Source organism: Macadamia integrifolia, chromosome 3, assembly GCF_013358625.1.
Source record: "Macadamia integrifolia cultivar HAES 741 chromosome 3, SCU_Mint_v3, whole genome shotgun sequence".
NCBI lineage: Eukaryota > Viridiplantae > Streptophyta > Magnoliopsida > Proteales > Proteaceae > Macadamia > Macadamia integrifolia.
Genome location: NC_056559.1, coordinates 20,630,871 through 20,642,627, shown reverse-complemented (window position 1 = coordinate 20,642,627; position 11,757 = coordinate 20,630,871).

The following is an 11,757-nucleotide window of genomic DNA, read 5'->3' as shown; positions in this document are numbered from 1 at the left end:
CAGTGTCACTGATGAGATAACAGAGTCGCTTGGTATGCATGGAGTGGTTTAATACATCCTTAGTAGGTGGTGCGGGTTTCTGGGTCAAAACTGGTAAAATTAACCTATTAATGCTCAGGGGTATTTTTGGTAATAAAAATGAAAATTTTTGAAGATTGGTTCTTCAAGAAAAAGATAGATTGTAATTTACCTAGTCTAGTGCATTTGATTTCGTCACATTTCGATACCGTATGAAGAAGTTACGGCTTTTATGGTAGTCGAGGGTAGTTTCGACATTAAAGATGAATTTTTTTAAAGGAAGTTTCTTCATATAACAATACGACAAAAATCCAATCTTTTCAATGGTTTTGATTTCATCTTGTTCTGATTTCGTATGAGAAAGATGCATCATTAGAAAGGTAAGGGGCATTTTGGTCTTTTTACATGGTTTAGTCAGATGATTGAGTCTTCTGGGAAGGTAGAGCGTCTAGTTACCATTCCAACGCACTTTTTTTCATCTCGATCGGATATCGTATGAAAAAGTTATAAGTGTTTCCATAAAATCGGTTCGAAAATCCAAACCGAAAATTCATCAGTATGCTCTCGGTGTTGGGTGGATTTTTTGGAATTTATTTTTGAAATTTGAAGGGTTTTTATGTAATTTTGAGATTTTGAAGGTCTTAGTTGATAAGGGGTGTTTTGCACTGAAAATATGAAGGCAGGGGCTTATGTGTATATAAGAGAACCAGAGGGATCCTTAATACACAAATCAGATTGAGCCATGTCGGTCAGATTTAGATCTGATGGTTCGTATAAGAGCTTGCATTAAAGATTCTTATCCGAGGCTTTTCATTGGTGAAGTGTATTAGATATGATGGTGTGGCACCTCACCATATTGAGTCTTGATTGTGTATAGCACATGTGCATAGAATCTATAAAGAGATTCTCCATATCTTGATCTGAGGCAATCATATTAGATCAGTTCTGATCTAATAGTCAATATCGATGGAGCTTATTAAAGTTAGCCGACAGTGTACTGTGAAACTCACTACACCAACCAATCGGTGATCGATAATGCATCTGACAATATCAGCGCATACGTCATGATGATGTCATCGAGATTCAAAACCCATGGTTTAGATCTATTATCCATTGGTTTAATCGGACGGCTCAGATTAAGAGATACCTTTTGATGAGATCTATGGCCAGATCTACGCCTTTATTACGCGTGCCACCGGTGTAGCCTATGCCACCCCTACGAAGATTCCATTTCAGACTATCTCATTGCTCCAACTTCAAATGGTCATTCCTCCAACTTCAAATGATCATATCTCTCTCATTTTAACTCAGATTTGGGTGAACCAAGTTGCTACTTCTTCGTTTTTTCAAGCCCTACACTATAGAAGTAAGAAAAATAAGTTTTGAGTAAAGAAAGTCTACGGTTTTGGTATGAGAAATTTTTCTCTTGATGGGTGATCATTGAATGAGGTTTATTGCTTGATGGAAGGTGTTCTTACTCCATTTAAGTGGGATTGAGAAGGTAGTTGAGTGGTCTTGATGTTTCATTGATCAAAAGCCATGAAAAAAGAAAAAAGAGAAAAGAAGAGAGGGTTTTTCTATTTGTGCTTTAAAGTGTAAGAAGACAAGGCAGAAGACTTTTGATATGCCATGGCCATGTTGAGCTTACTTGAAGATTCACGTCTCCTACTTTAGAGGGGAGTTGAGGATTCCAGTGTGTAGAGACTATGCTCTGAGACAACTCTGCTAACAACAAACAAGCCGTGTGAAATTTTCTAACATTAGAATTTACATTATATGCATATATATGATAATATGTATGTATGTTAGGGTTAGTTATGGATGAATGTTTACATGCTAAGTTAGTTGTGGATGAACTGTAAGCATGCTAGCTAGTTGTGGATGTATTTGCTAGGGAAGGCTTAACTGTAGGGCATTGATATAAACCCAAATTTATTATATTATTTATTGAATGCTTAGTGGGTGCTAAGCATCGGGAGTGGGTGCTCCCGTGTAATGGGTGCTATACATTGTACCGACACTACGAGTGCCATCTCAGCTTCGGCTTGAGAAAATTAGGTATGGGTGCTCCCGACTGTGGGTGCAGTCAAAAGTAATGTATTGAGTAGGTACGAAGCCTTTATAGGCACTACTTCGAGGATGTAGGTAAATTACCGAACCTCGTAAAAATCCTGTGTTGTGGATGTTTGTTGTTTACATTTTATATTGAAGTGCATGAAATATGGAATGGGTGTGTATACTTGGAAGTGCCTATGAGAGGCTGAGTGTGCATACGACTGTATGTAAACATGGACAGGTATATCAGGTTTTTCTTGGCCATACATCGAACAGGTTTTTAGGGATTGGAATTGGACTCACTGATTCACCTCCCTCTCAGTGACTATCGGGTTGCAACATTTAATGCAAGATAAAATGGAATAGAATCAAAGTTTGTTCCAGAAAGGATTAGGACCCAGTTTTTTGTTTTAGAACTTTCCTGGAATAGTTGTGGTGTTCTGTTTTATTTTCATATCGACTTTGAAGTTATTCTAGGTCACATTTATTATCCTGATTTTGTTCTGGGAAGATTTTTTGTTATAATTTTTAGTTCTATAACAACTTTATGCCATATTTTTGTCAATGATTATACAAATAACACTTCAAGTGTGTGTTTCTACACATATATTTATGTTTATGCATATTTCTGTATTGGTTTATCATTATCATGATATTGAAAAGTCATTTATAAATGACGTAAGTAGAAAATTAATGATATTTTGTGCTTGCATGTCATATTTAAACACCCCATGATGAATGGATGATGTTAGAATTAAACTGGGTGTAAGCTTCCGCACATACTTAACTACATAGTAAATTTTTAGGAAACCATGAAAGGGTGAGGTGGAATCCACCAAAGTGGCACATCTTATTCTTCCATGGTTTTTCCTGTGACAGTAAAGTTGGTGACATTTACAAAAAGGTGATGTCACCTAAGTTAAAGAAAATGACAGTAACCTAGAGGTTTCTAAGCCCAAAGGTGAAGGGCTCGAAAGCTATTGTTCTTTTCACAGTGAATATGGATTTGCAAGAGGACCATTGCATTCTTAGATCAAAAGATAGGAATGTAGTTATGGTTGTGACTCTTGTATGGTTATTGTTGTCCTAGTGACACATTTAAATGTATGTTCCTATGCATAGATATATCTCTAATGAGAAAAACATGATAAGGATTGAGCGAAATCCACTAAAATGGTACATTCAATTCGATTGTGTCTTCCTCAACAGTAAATGTGGCATTGCCCAAAGGTGATGTCATCAAAGTTTATGGACATTCATTAATTGTGAATTTCTTGACAATAAAGATGGCATTTTCCCAAAGGTGATGTCATCAAGGTATATTAGAAAGGGCCACTGACTTAAGAATTCTTTTACCCAAAGATGATTGAATTTTTGAATTTTAGTGTTCTTGTCACACCTCGCTCGCACAAAACCGAGTTGGTGACCGAGTTAACACCAGTTAACTCACAAACCTACCAGGATCAACAATACAATAACTGCCAGACAGCATACATCTACTAATCTAAGATAAGACCTGTATTTTCAACAGAAGACCTGTTCATAATAATACCTGTAATTGTTTCCCAAATACTTGATACTCAAATTAAATTATAAAAGTCACATACATTTAGGCCCGAAGGCATGATATATATACAAAAATACAATAATTTAAGCAACAAATAACAAAAAGGGAGTACATAAAAAAGAATCAACAGAATCACTTAGGAGTCACAACTGCCATACAACACAATCCACGCACATGCAATTGACACTATGCTCAAACTTGTTAGGGACCCACCAGTCCTCAGATGGAAACTCCACAGTGTGGCCCGACTCCTGATCACCAGGCAAGTAACCTGTAAAATCACCTAAAAAGAATTGTACACGTAGGATGAGCTCACTAGCCCAGTAAGTGGAAAAGAAGACCACACAAGGAAAACCACACAAACAGTCACAAACACAAATGCGTTTATATGCAATTCATTTTAACCCTATTAACCTAACAATATTACTAGATCATAGGTTTTGTGCTGCTCACAACCACAGTGCCCGTAGCCTTGGGTACGAGTCGTGAACCCCATCCCACGATATGCCCATAGGGTTGTCAGAGAAGGCCCACCATTGGTACCAGAATTTAAAATGCAAGTCGACTCCTGGTAAATTAAATGACAGAAAGTAAATAGGTGACTCTACCAGAAATAAAAACAGTACGTTCGGCCCTCTAAATATATCATCGGGGTTACCGACTGTCCTAACGATCAGTCGTGCGTACTTTTAACCGCTGCAGGAGTTCAACAACCATAATACAATGCTTCTCCCCAATGATCCCTTAATATGTAAATCCCTGTTGGGAAGGGTCGTAGTACAAGGGTAAATCACATCTTAGCCACATGCCTCTACATGAGCATAGTACGATTACACGATGGCACCGCTTCCATATCAAGTGCCACCATGCACTCGTTTCCAAGCTGACTACTACATCTAAATCTAACATGCATATCAAGTCTAAATGAAATTCCTTCATCACATACGCCAAGACGTAATGAATATTCGATCATAACGCAAAGCATAACATATTATGTAATTGCACATTCAAATGCGTGAGATAGCATATGTGATGTCTAGTCTACACACAAGTACATGATGTCATGGCTAAAATAACATATGTTAAATGGTGCATAGCATTCTGAAATTAAATCAGAGTCCACTCCCCACTTACTTGTATATATACACGGTGCTTATATTCGGCACAAAAAAGATCCAATGTGTGGGTATGCGTATATTGAGTGTAACCTATCCTAAACATAATAGTTTATCATTTCATTATTTTGGGGTCAAAATCATCATGTTTGAACACTAAAATTGAGTTTAGAATCATAAATGGATGTTACCCATCAAATTTGGACCAATTCTGAGAATTCTGAAAAGACAAGTGGGTTAGAGCCAAAGACCGGTGGGCTATGTAGCCCGTCAGTTTTGGCCCGTCGGTTACTCCAGAACCTGAAAAATGAGTTCTGAAAACTTAGGTGGGCTAAAACCAAAAGAGCCCATCTGTTTCAGCCCACCGGTTACTCCAAAGTTTGAAAATTGAGTTCTGGGAACTCAAGTGGGCTAAAACCAGAAGACAGGTGGGGTAAAAATACCCCCCAGTCTTTGAACAAAAATTTTTCAACATCATTCCCGACTTTCCTCCTATTTAGGGAACTTGTTTGGGGACGATCCGGTGACTTAAATCACTTGTCTAAGGTCCAGTCACGTACCTTCAACCTAGATCTAAGATCAAATCAAAAGAAAAGGAAGATTCTTACCTCTTTTTCAAGAACACCAATAAAATCCAAAATTTCACTTCTTTTGCTCAAGAACTTCCAAATTCTTTAGATCTTTATCAACACTCCTTTCAAATCTTTCAAAATCATTATACACACCTTCCATTAGACCTTAGATTTGATTATCCAAGTAGGATTAGCAAGATCCAAGTGAGCTCTTTCCCAAAAATCAAAAAGAGGGTTTAAGAAAGGGGTTTTCCTAAGAATCTTTAGAATTTATATAATACCAACCTCAAAGCAAAGACCTCGGTGAGCTGATCATTAATTCGGGCTCAAAATACCAAGACCCAACTCCGGTAAAGCTCTATGGTCAATTTTCCCTTCTTCTTCTTTTTTCTTCTTCCTGTTTTCCTTTCTTCTTCTTTCTCTCTCTTCTTTACTCTCCCACCGACCAACTAACATTAATGAGGGAAAAGACAATTAATGTCTCCTTTAATGTTCCCAAAATATCTTCTAAATCTCAGGTGGACTTCAACTGGAAATAACCTCTCACATAATATTAGATTACGTTGGCACTCACAAATACTAGTACGTACATTTACCTTTTGTACATGGCCTCGTGGTGCTTGCAAGTGTAAGGCTTGGGTGCACATATTATACTTGGTACCCGCTTGGTCATATCTGGCCAACCCACGTTCAAGGTCACCCTTACTACCATATTCCATATGGTACCTGTGTCGGTTCTCTTTGGTTCAACCCCTATATGATCAAACTAAGTCAATGCGGTTAATTAGATCGGGTTTAGAAAGTAGGGTATCATAATTTTTTTCACAGTTAATATAAGAAAATAAAAAGACCAATGAATCCCTATCTCAAAAGATAAGGATATAGTTTTAGTTACAACTCTTAGTCATTGAAAGGATGTTGGCATGCCTCTTACAAAGGTTTTTCCAACGGGAGTGTTCAAAGATCATGTTTCTAACATGAGTATTATTGAGTTTTTGAAATGCTTGGTTAGTTAGAGCTTTGCTTCTTATTGATTACTTGTTTAAGTTTTGAAACCTTAGGCCGAATGTTTTGGGGTACAGTTTAATCGATTATAGTTATATTTTAGCATTTAAATTATACACAGATATTTCATTTATTAATTGTTTTATAGTTTCATTTAAACATGTTTTATAGGCAATAGTTGCCTCAGTTATAGGCAGTATTTTTGGCACAGTTTAAATGACAGTATTTGCCATAGTTCAAATGCAATGTTTACCATAGTTATAGACAGTAATTGCCACAGTTTAAAAGGCAGTACTTGCCACAGTTCAAAGCCATTGTCTGCCACAGTTCAAAGACAATGTTTTGCCACAATTTATAGGCAGAAAGTCATAGTTAGATATTAATCCTAGATTAAATGTGATTTACCATAATAAAGGTCAATATCATAGTTAATGACCTACATGGAAAGACAACAATGTTATTTTTGTATGTCGTATACTGAGGTATATCTTCTGCTATTGTTCGATGTGAATGATTTTTTAATTGAATCACAATAAGAATGGTTAATGTAATAAGATCCTATAGACACACTAATTTGGAAGACATCCTTATAATTAATGCAGCCCAAGTGGGAGATTGTTGGATTCTTGGGTTTAATTAATTATTTAGGTTGATTAAATGGATGAGAGTCAAGTTGCATAAACCGGTTCGGTCCACTCTCAAGTTAGGGATATACTGGCCCAACTCATTGTGGTTTAGGGTTTTGGGTGCAAGACAATATTATAAATATTGGGTTTTGGGTCCCTACAACCATTATTCACTCTTTCCCACTTTACCACTAAAGTGAGAGAACCAAGGAGGTCTAAGGAGCTATAGAAGATTCATAGCCAAGAGAGGAAAATTGGGAGTGATCGACGTTGATCATCTTTAGCATACTACGTGAAAGGTACAATTCGATCCACTATGATGTGATCAAATTATTCATGTTTTAATTCATATCGTATTCTAGTTGTCTGTACAGAACCGATTAGGGTCTGATGTGAAACCCTAAATTATATCTAACAAGACCAACCCAAAGACCATAGACCGATCCTAGTTCTGGAAAGGACTTAATTGGATTGGACCCTGGATGGCACCATTTGGCATTCAGCCAAAATTTGTTACGTATCAACCAAAACCCATTACATGTTGTCTCATGCACAAGTGTAGGGATTCCCCAAATTTGTATATGAGATCTCACCTGAATCCTACCTTTGCTAACCGAGGCTTGCGTGTAGTTCCTAATATCCTAGGAATGCCCTAAAGGACACTCGAACATTAAGAAGCAAAGGATTTTTTTTATCTATGGGTGAATTATTTTTTCCCATATATATTAAAATTGACACATTTCCATGGTGGTAAGAAATCCTACATGAATAGAAGCATAAAGAACCTTTTTCGATTGACCAAGAGATTCCAAGAATATAAATAAATGACCCCTTCCATCTTTTTGATGATTATTCCGAGTTCAATGAGTTATTTGGAGATTTATATCGCTTTGGAATCATATTTTTTGAGTCATTCTACTATTTCACTGCTTGAGTTCCTATTTAATCTTTTTATTTCCTGAGCCTACTCCCTTCCAATAACTCCTCTTTCAAAGAAAATTGTATCTAGATGACCATATTCTTTCTTGTATTTTTTTTTTATTCAATTCCAAGTTCTTTGTGAAGCTTTATCTCACTTGTATTAAGTACAGTTCATTGCTAGCCTTAGTAGGGCAACAGTATTTATATACATTTTCCGTAGCTTTTCTCGACACTTTTTACTATTCAAAGTTGTAGATCTAGGTCTTACCTTTTCAACATGTTTTTTTTTTTTTTTTACAATTTATATACATTTTGCGTAGCTTTTCTCAGCACTTTTTACTATTCAAAGTTGTAGATCTAGGTCTTACCCTTTCAACATGTTTTTTTTTTTTTTTTTTTTTTTTTTAGAATTTGTATACATTTTCCATATTTTCTCCCATAGTAGATCCGTCTTTGCCTTGTTTTGAATTGACTTTTATCGATGTTTTCATCAAAATTAATAAGCATGTAATGTAATATGATGGAGTGTATAAATCAGTGGAGCACTGTTTTGTTTTGCTGAGAAATGAGATAAGTGTTCAATCTCTAATTCATATAGGTTCTGCCATTTCCACTTCGGATTTGCTATGTGCTAGAAGACTTGGTTTTTCAAGGGTGAGGAGTAGACCTCAGGAAATCTTTCATATTTTCTGGTGTCCTCCCTAGGCGGGCTGGGTTAAACTCAATACGGATGGTTGTTCAATAGGAAATTCGGGGAAGTCTAGAGCAGGGGGTGTGATTAGGAATGATAAGGCTGAGGTGATCACAAACGTCAGAAGTTTCTTAGGTGTTCGTACAAACTTTGAGGTGGAATTCATGGCTCTTATGATTGGGATTGAGTCTACAATTCAGCTGAATGTGCAGCGGATCTGGATAGAGTGTGACTCAGTTGTGGTTGTAACTCTCTTTCTGAAAAAAAAGCCCAGTTGGATAGCTCATCAGAAATGGACTTTTTTGGAAGAGATGGAGTGGAAAATTTCCCACTGTTATCATGAAGCGAACTCAATACCTGATTTTTTGTCTAAATTAGCTGCTCGGCTGGAAGTATCTACACCGGTTACGGTGTGCCTAGCTCTGATTAAGATGAATCTCGATATGGATACATCTGGGCGTCCTAGGTCTAGATTTTGCTAGTTTGATTATTTGTCTTAGTTTGTGTGGTTGATTAGAGTGTTTGCCCTGTTTTGCTGATGGCAATGCCGAAGGTCAAACTTGTGCAATCCCTTCTTGACCAAGTGAGAGGCGAGGGTGGTCCTTCCCTCCCTCTTTTGCAGTACTTTATTTATTTTTTCTTTTTATAATTGATATATATGAATTTCTAGCAAAAAAAAAAAAATGCAATGTAGAAGGATTTATTTTTATTTATTGGTTTTTTTTTAAAGGTTTTATTGAATATTTTTAATGAGTTCTTATGGTCTTAATCTCTAGTTTTGAGTCTATGATCCTTTTCATGTTCATTTTTTATAATTTTCCTTCTTTCTATTTTTTTCTAGGTTTGGGGTATATATTCATCATTTTATCTGTACGTGTATTTTGGATTTTTTTTTTCATTGATATTAGTCTTCGTAGAATATGGTCAATATATTTACCGTGTTCACATAATGCATGTCTTATCAATTTTCCATTTTCCATGTTTGTATATATGGCATATATGTTAGGGTATTTTGGTCATTTCATGTACATGTGCCGCATGTGCTTTATTTTAGTTCTCTCATTGAAAGGGGTAGTTTCATAACTTTTTGTATGTTGTATCCTAAATTAGTGTTTTTCTATATCATTTTCCAATCTATTTCAGCATGTATGCTTTAAAATTCAGTATAATAACCAGCATAAAAGGGACTAGGATATGTTGATTTGATCCCTCCTTTTTCTTTAATATATTCTCGCCATGATCTTGATTTTGTGTGTATGGTAATATGTCGATTTGAACCCTCCTTTTTTTTTTATATATTTTGACCATGATTCTTGATTTTCTTCGTACAGTAAAAATGTATGACTAGTTGTCTATTCATAATGTACAATAGCTACGGTTAAAGTCCGAATTTTATTGGGTGGATCGTGCTTAAAATCTTTTTCGAACCTTAACCTGACACGAACCTTATCTCATAGTTATATCGGTGCATTTAGGAGTCATATTGTTTTGTTTTTAGTTATTGATTGCAATGCTTCTGATGTATAATAGACTCTTGAATCCATGAAACAAGCACCATGGTTGGCATCACTAGGAGTAAGTATCTTCGTGGACAAGAGAATCTTCTCCTCAACTTCATTGTCGTCACCTTCTAAAGTTATTGGAGCTGGAAACCACAACAATGAGATCAATTGATTATGAGGAAACGACACTCATCAATAGCTTTGAAGAAGCAGATGTTTGTTCAAAAAGGGAAAAAAAAAAGAAGCGGATGGAGATTTGCAATGGACAAAAGGAGTTGCAGTTGAATCGGTTCAATTGGTTAGTTTATCAATCCGGTCTGAGTCATTCATTATGAAAGGACTGGAGAATTAAAAAAAAGTCATGTTGAATTTGATTCGAATCGGTGATCCACCAATTTGATCTGAATCCAAAATCCATGTCTACTATTTATGTAAAAGAAAAAAAAAAAAATTTTTGAACATTTGCATCAAACCCTACACACTCCTGTAAGACACAAGAAATTGAGGTAATCCAATTTTAGTTATTCATTTAGAAGCAGCATTGTAACAGAAGCTGTCTTTAGTTGTATGTGGTATAAGCTGTTTTCTTTTGCTTTTGTTTTTATAAGATATGCAGGGAGAGAGGATTTACCAACGAGTGCAAGTACTAATTTGTGCATTGAATAAGAACTGACTCTCAGTACTTAAGAAAATAAAACTCCAATAACCAACTATAAAATATAACTTTTTCTTGTTTTTACCATAGAATATATGCAAGGTTCAATAACTTGTTCACTTTCTTTGGATAAAAAATAACTTGCTACTTACTGTCATTAGTTTCATCCAATATCTTAGTTGCTCAACCATGCACGGGCAATATTTGCGATACATAAAAAATGTTAAAGGATGTATTACTCATATATTGATTTAGCAAACCTCGAATTTTAAACACAATGGACTGAGGATGCAACGATAACAACTTATAGTCATTATTCATTTAGAAAAAAACGCAGTCATCAATATAGTGTTTGTTTGTTAACACAACAAAATCATGCATTCATAAGATAAGGGTGACATGAGAATCATAAAACAAGACATATATGGCCCACTAAGTATTTTTTTCTTAATATAATGGGGATATAATTCATTTATGTAATCTAATAATTATGGAAAAAACACTTCCATTGTGCCATTGTCATTTTCCTTTCAATCTGATGCAGTTCAAATAAAAAATGTAAAATAAGATAGAAAATGACGGACAATATTAAAATAGTTATGGGAAAAGGTTGGATATGCTGTTGATATATCATAAGCTGACATCCATTGTGTCTATCTCTCTCTTCTTGATCCTTTTGAAAGAACCCCCTACACCTCTTGTATGATACTCATCTAGCACCCCCATTGATGCTATCTGCTGGCTTACCATATACCAACGGCATATCTATCCCTATTTGCAACTAGCTAGCTAGTTTGTAAACAGAGTTAAAATAATCATTTTCACTTCTCGTATGGTAGCATGCTTTGCAACTAGTTTGCAAAAGGATTCAAAATATTATTATTTATTAATAGTTATTTTGTAAGGTTTTAGAAATTCTTTTATGCCCAATCAGAGATTCAAATTCTTTGTGCATGATATTCCGATCAACGAAATAGGGTGATGAAAGTCTTATTTCCATGCTTGTAGTTATGTTATGTGATATTGTAAA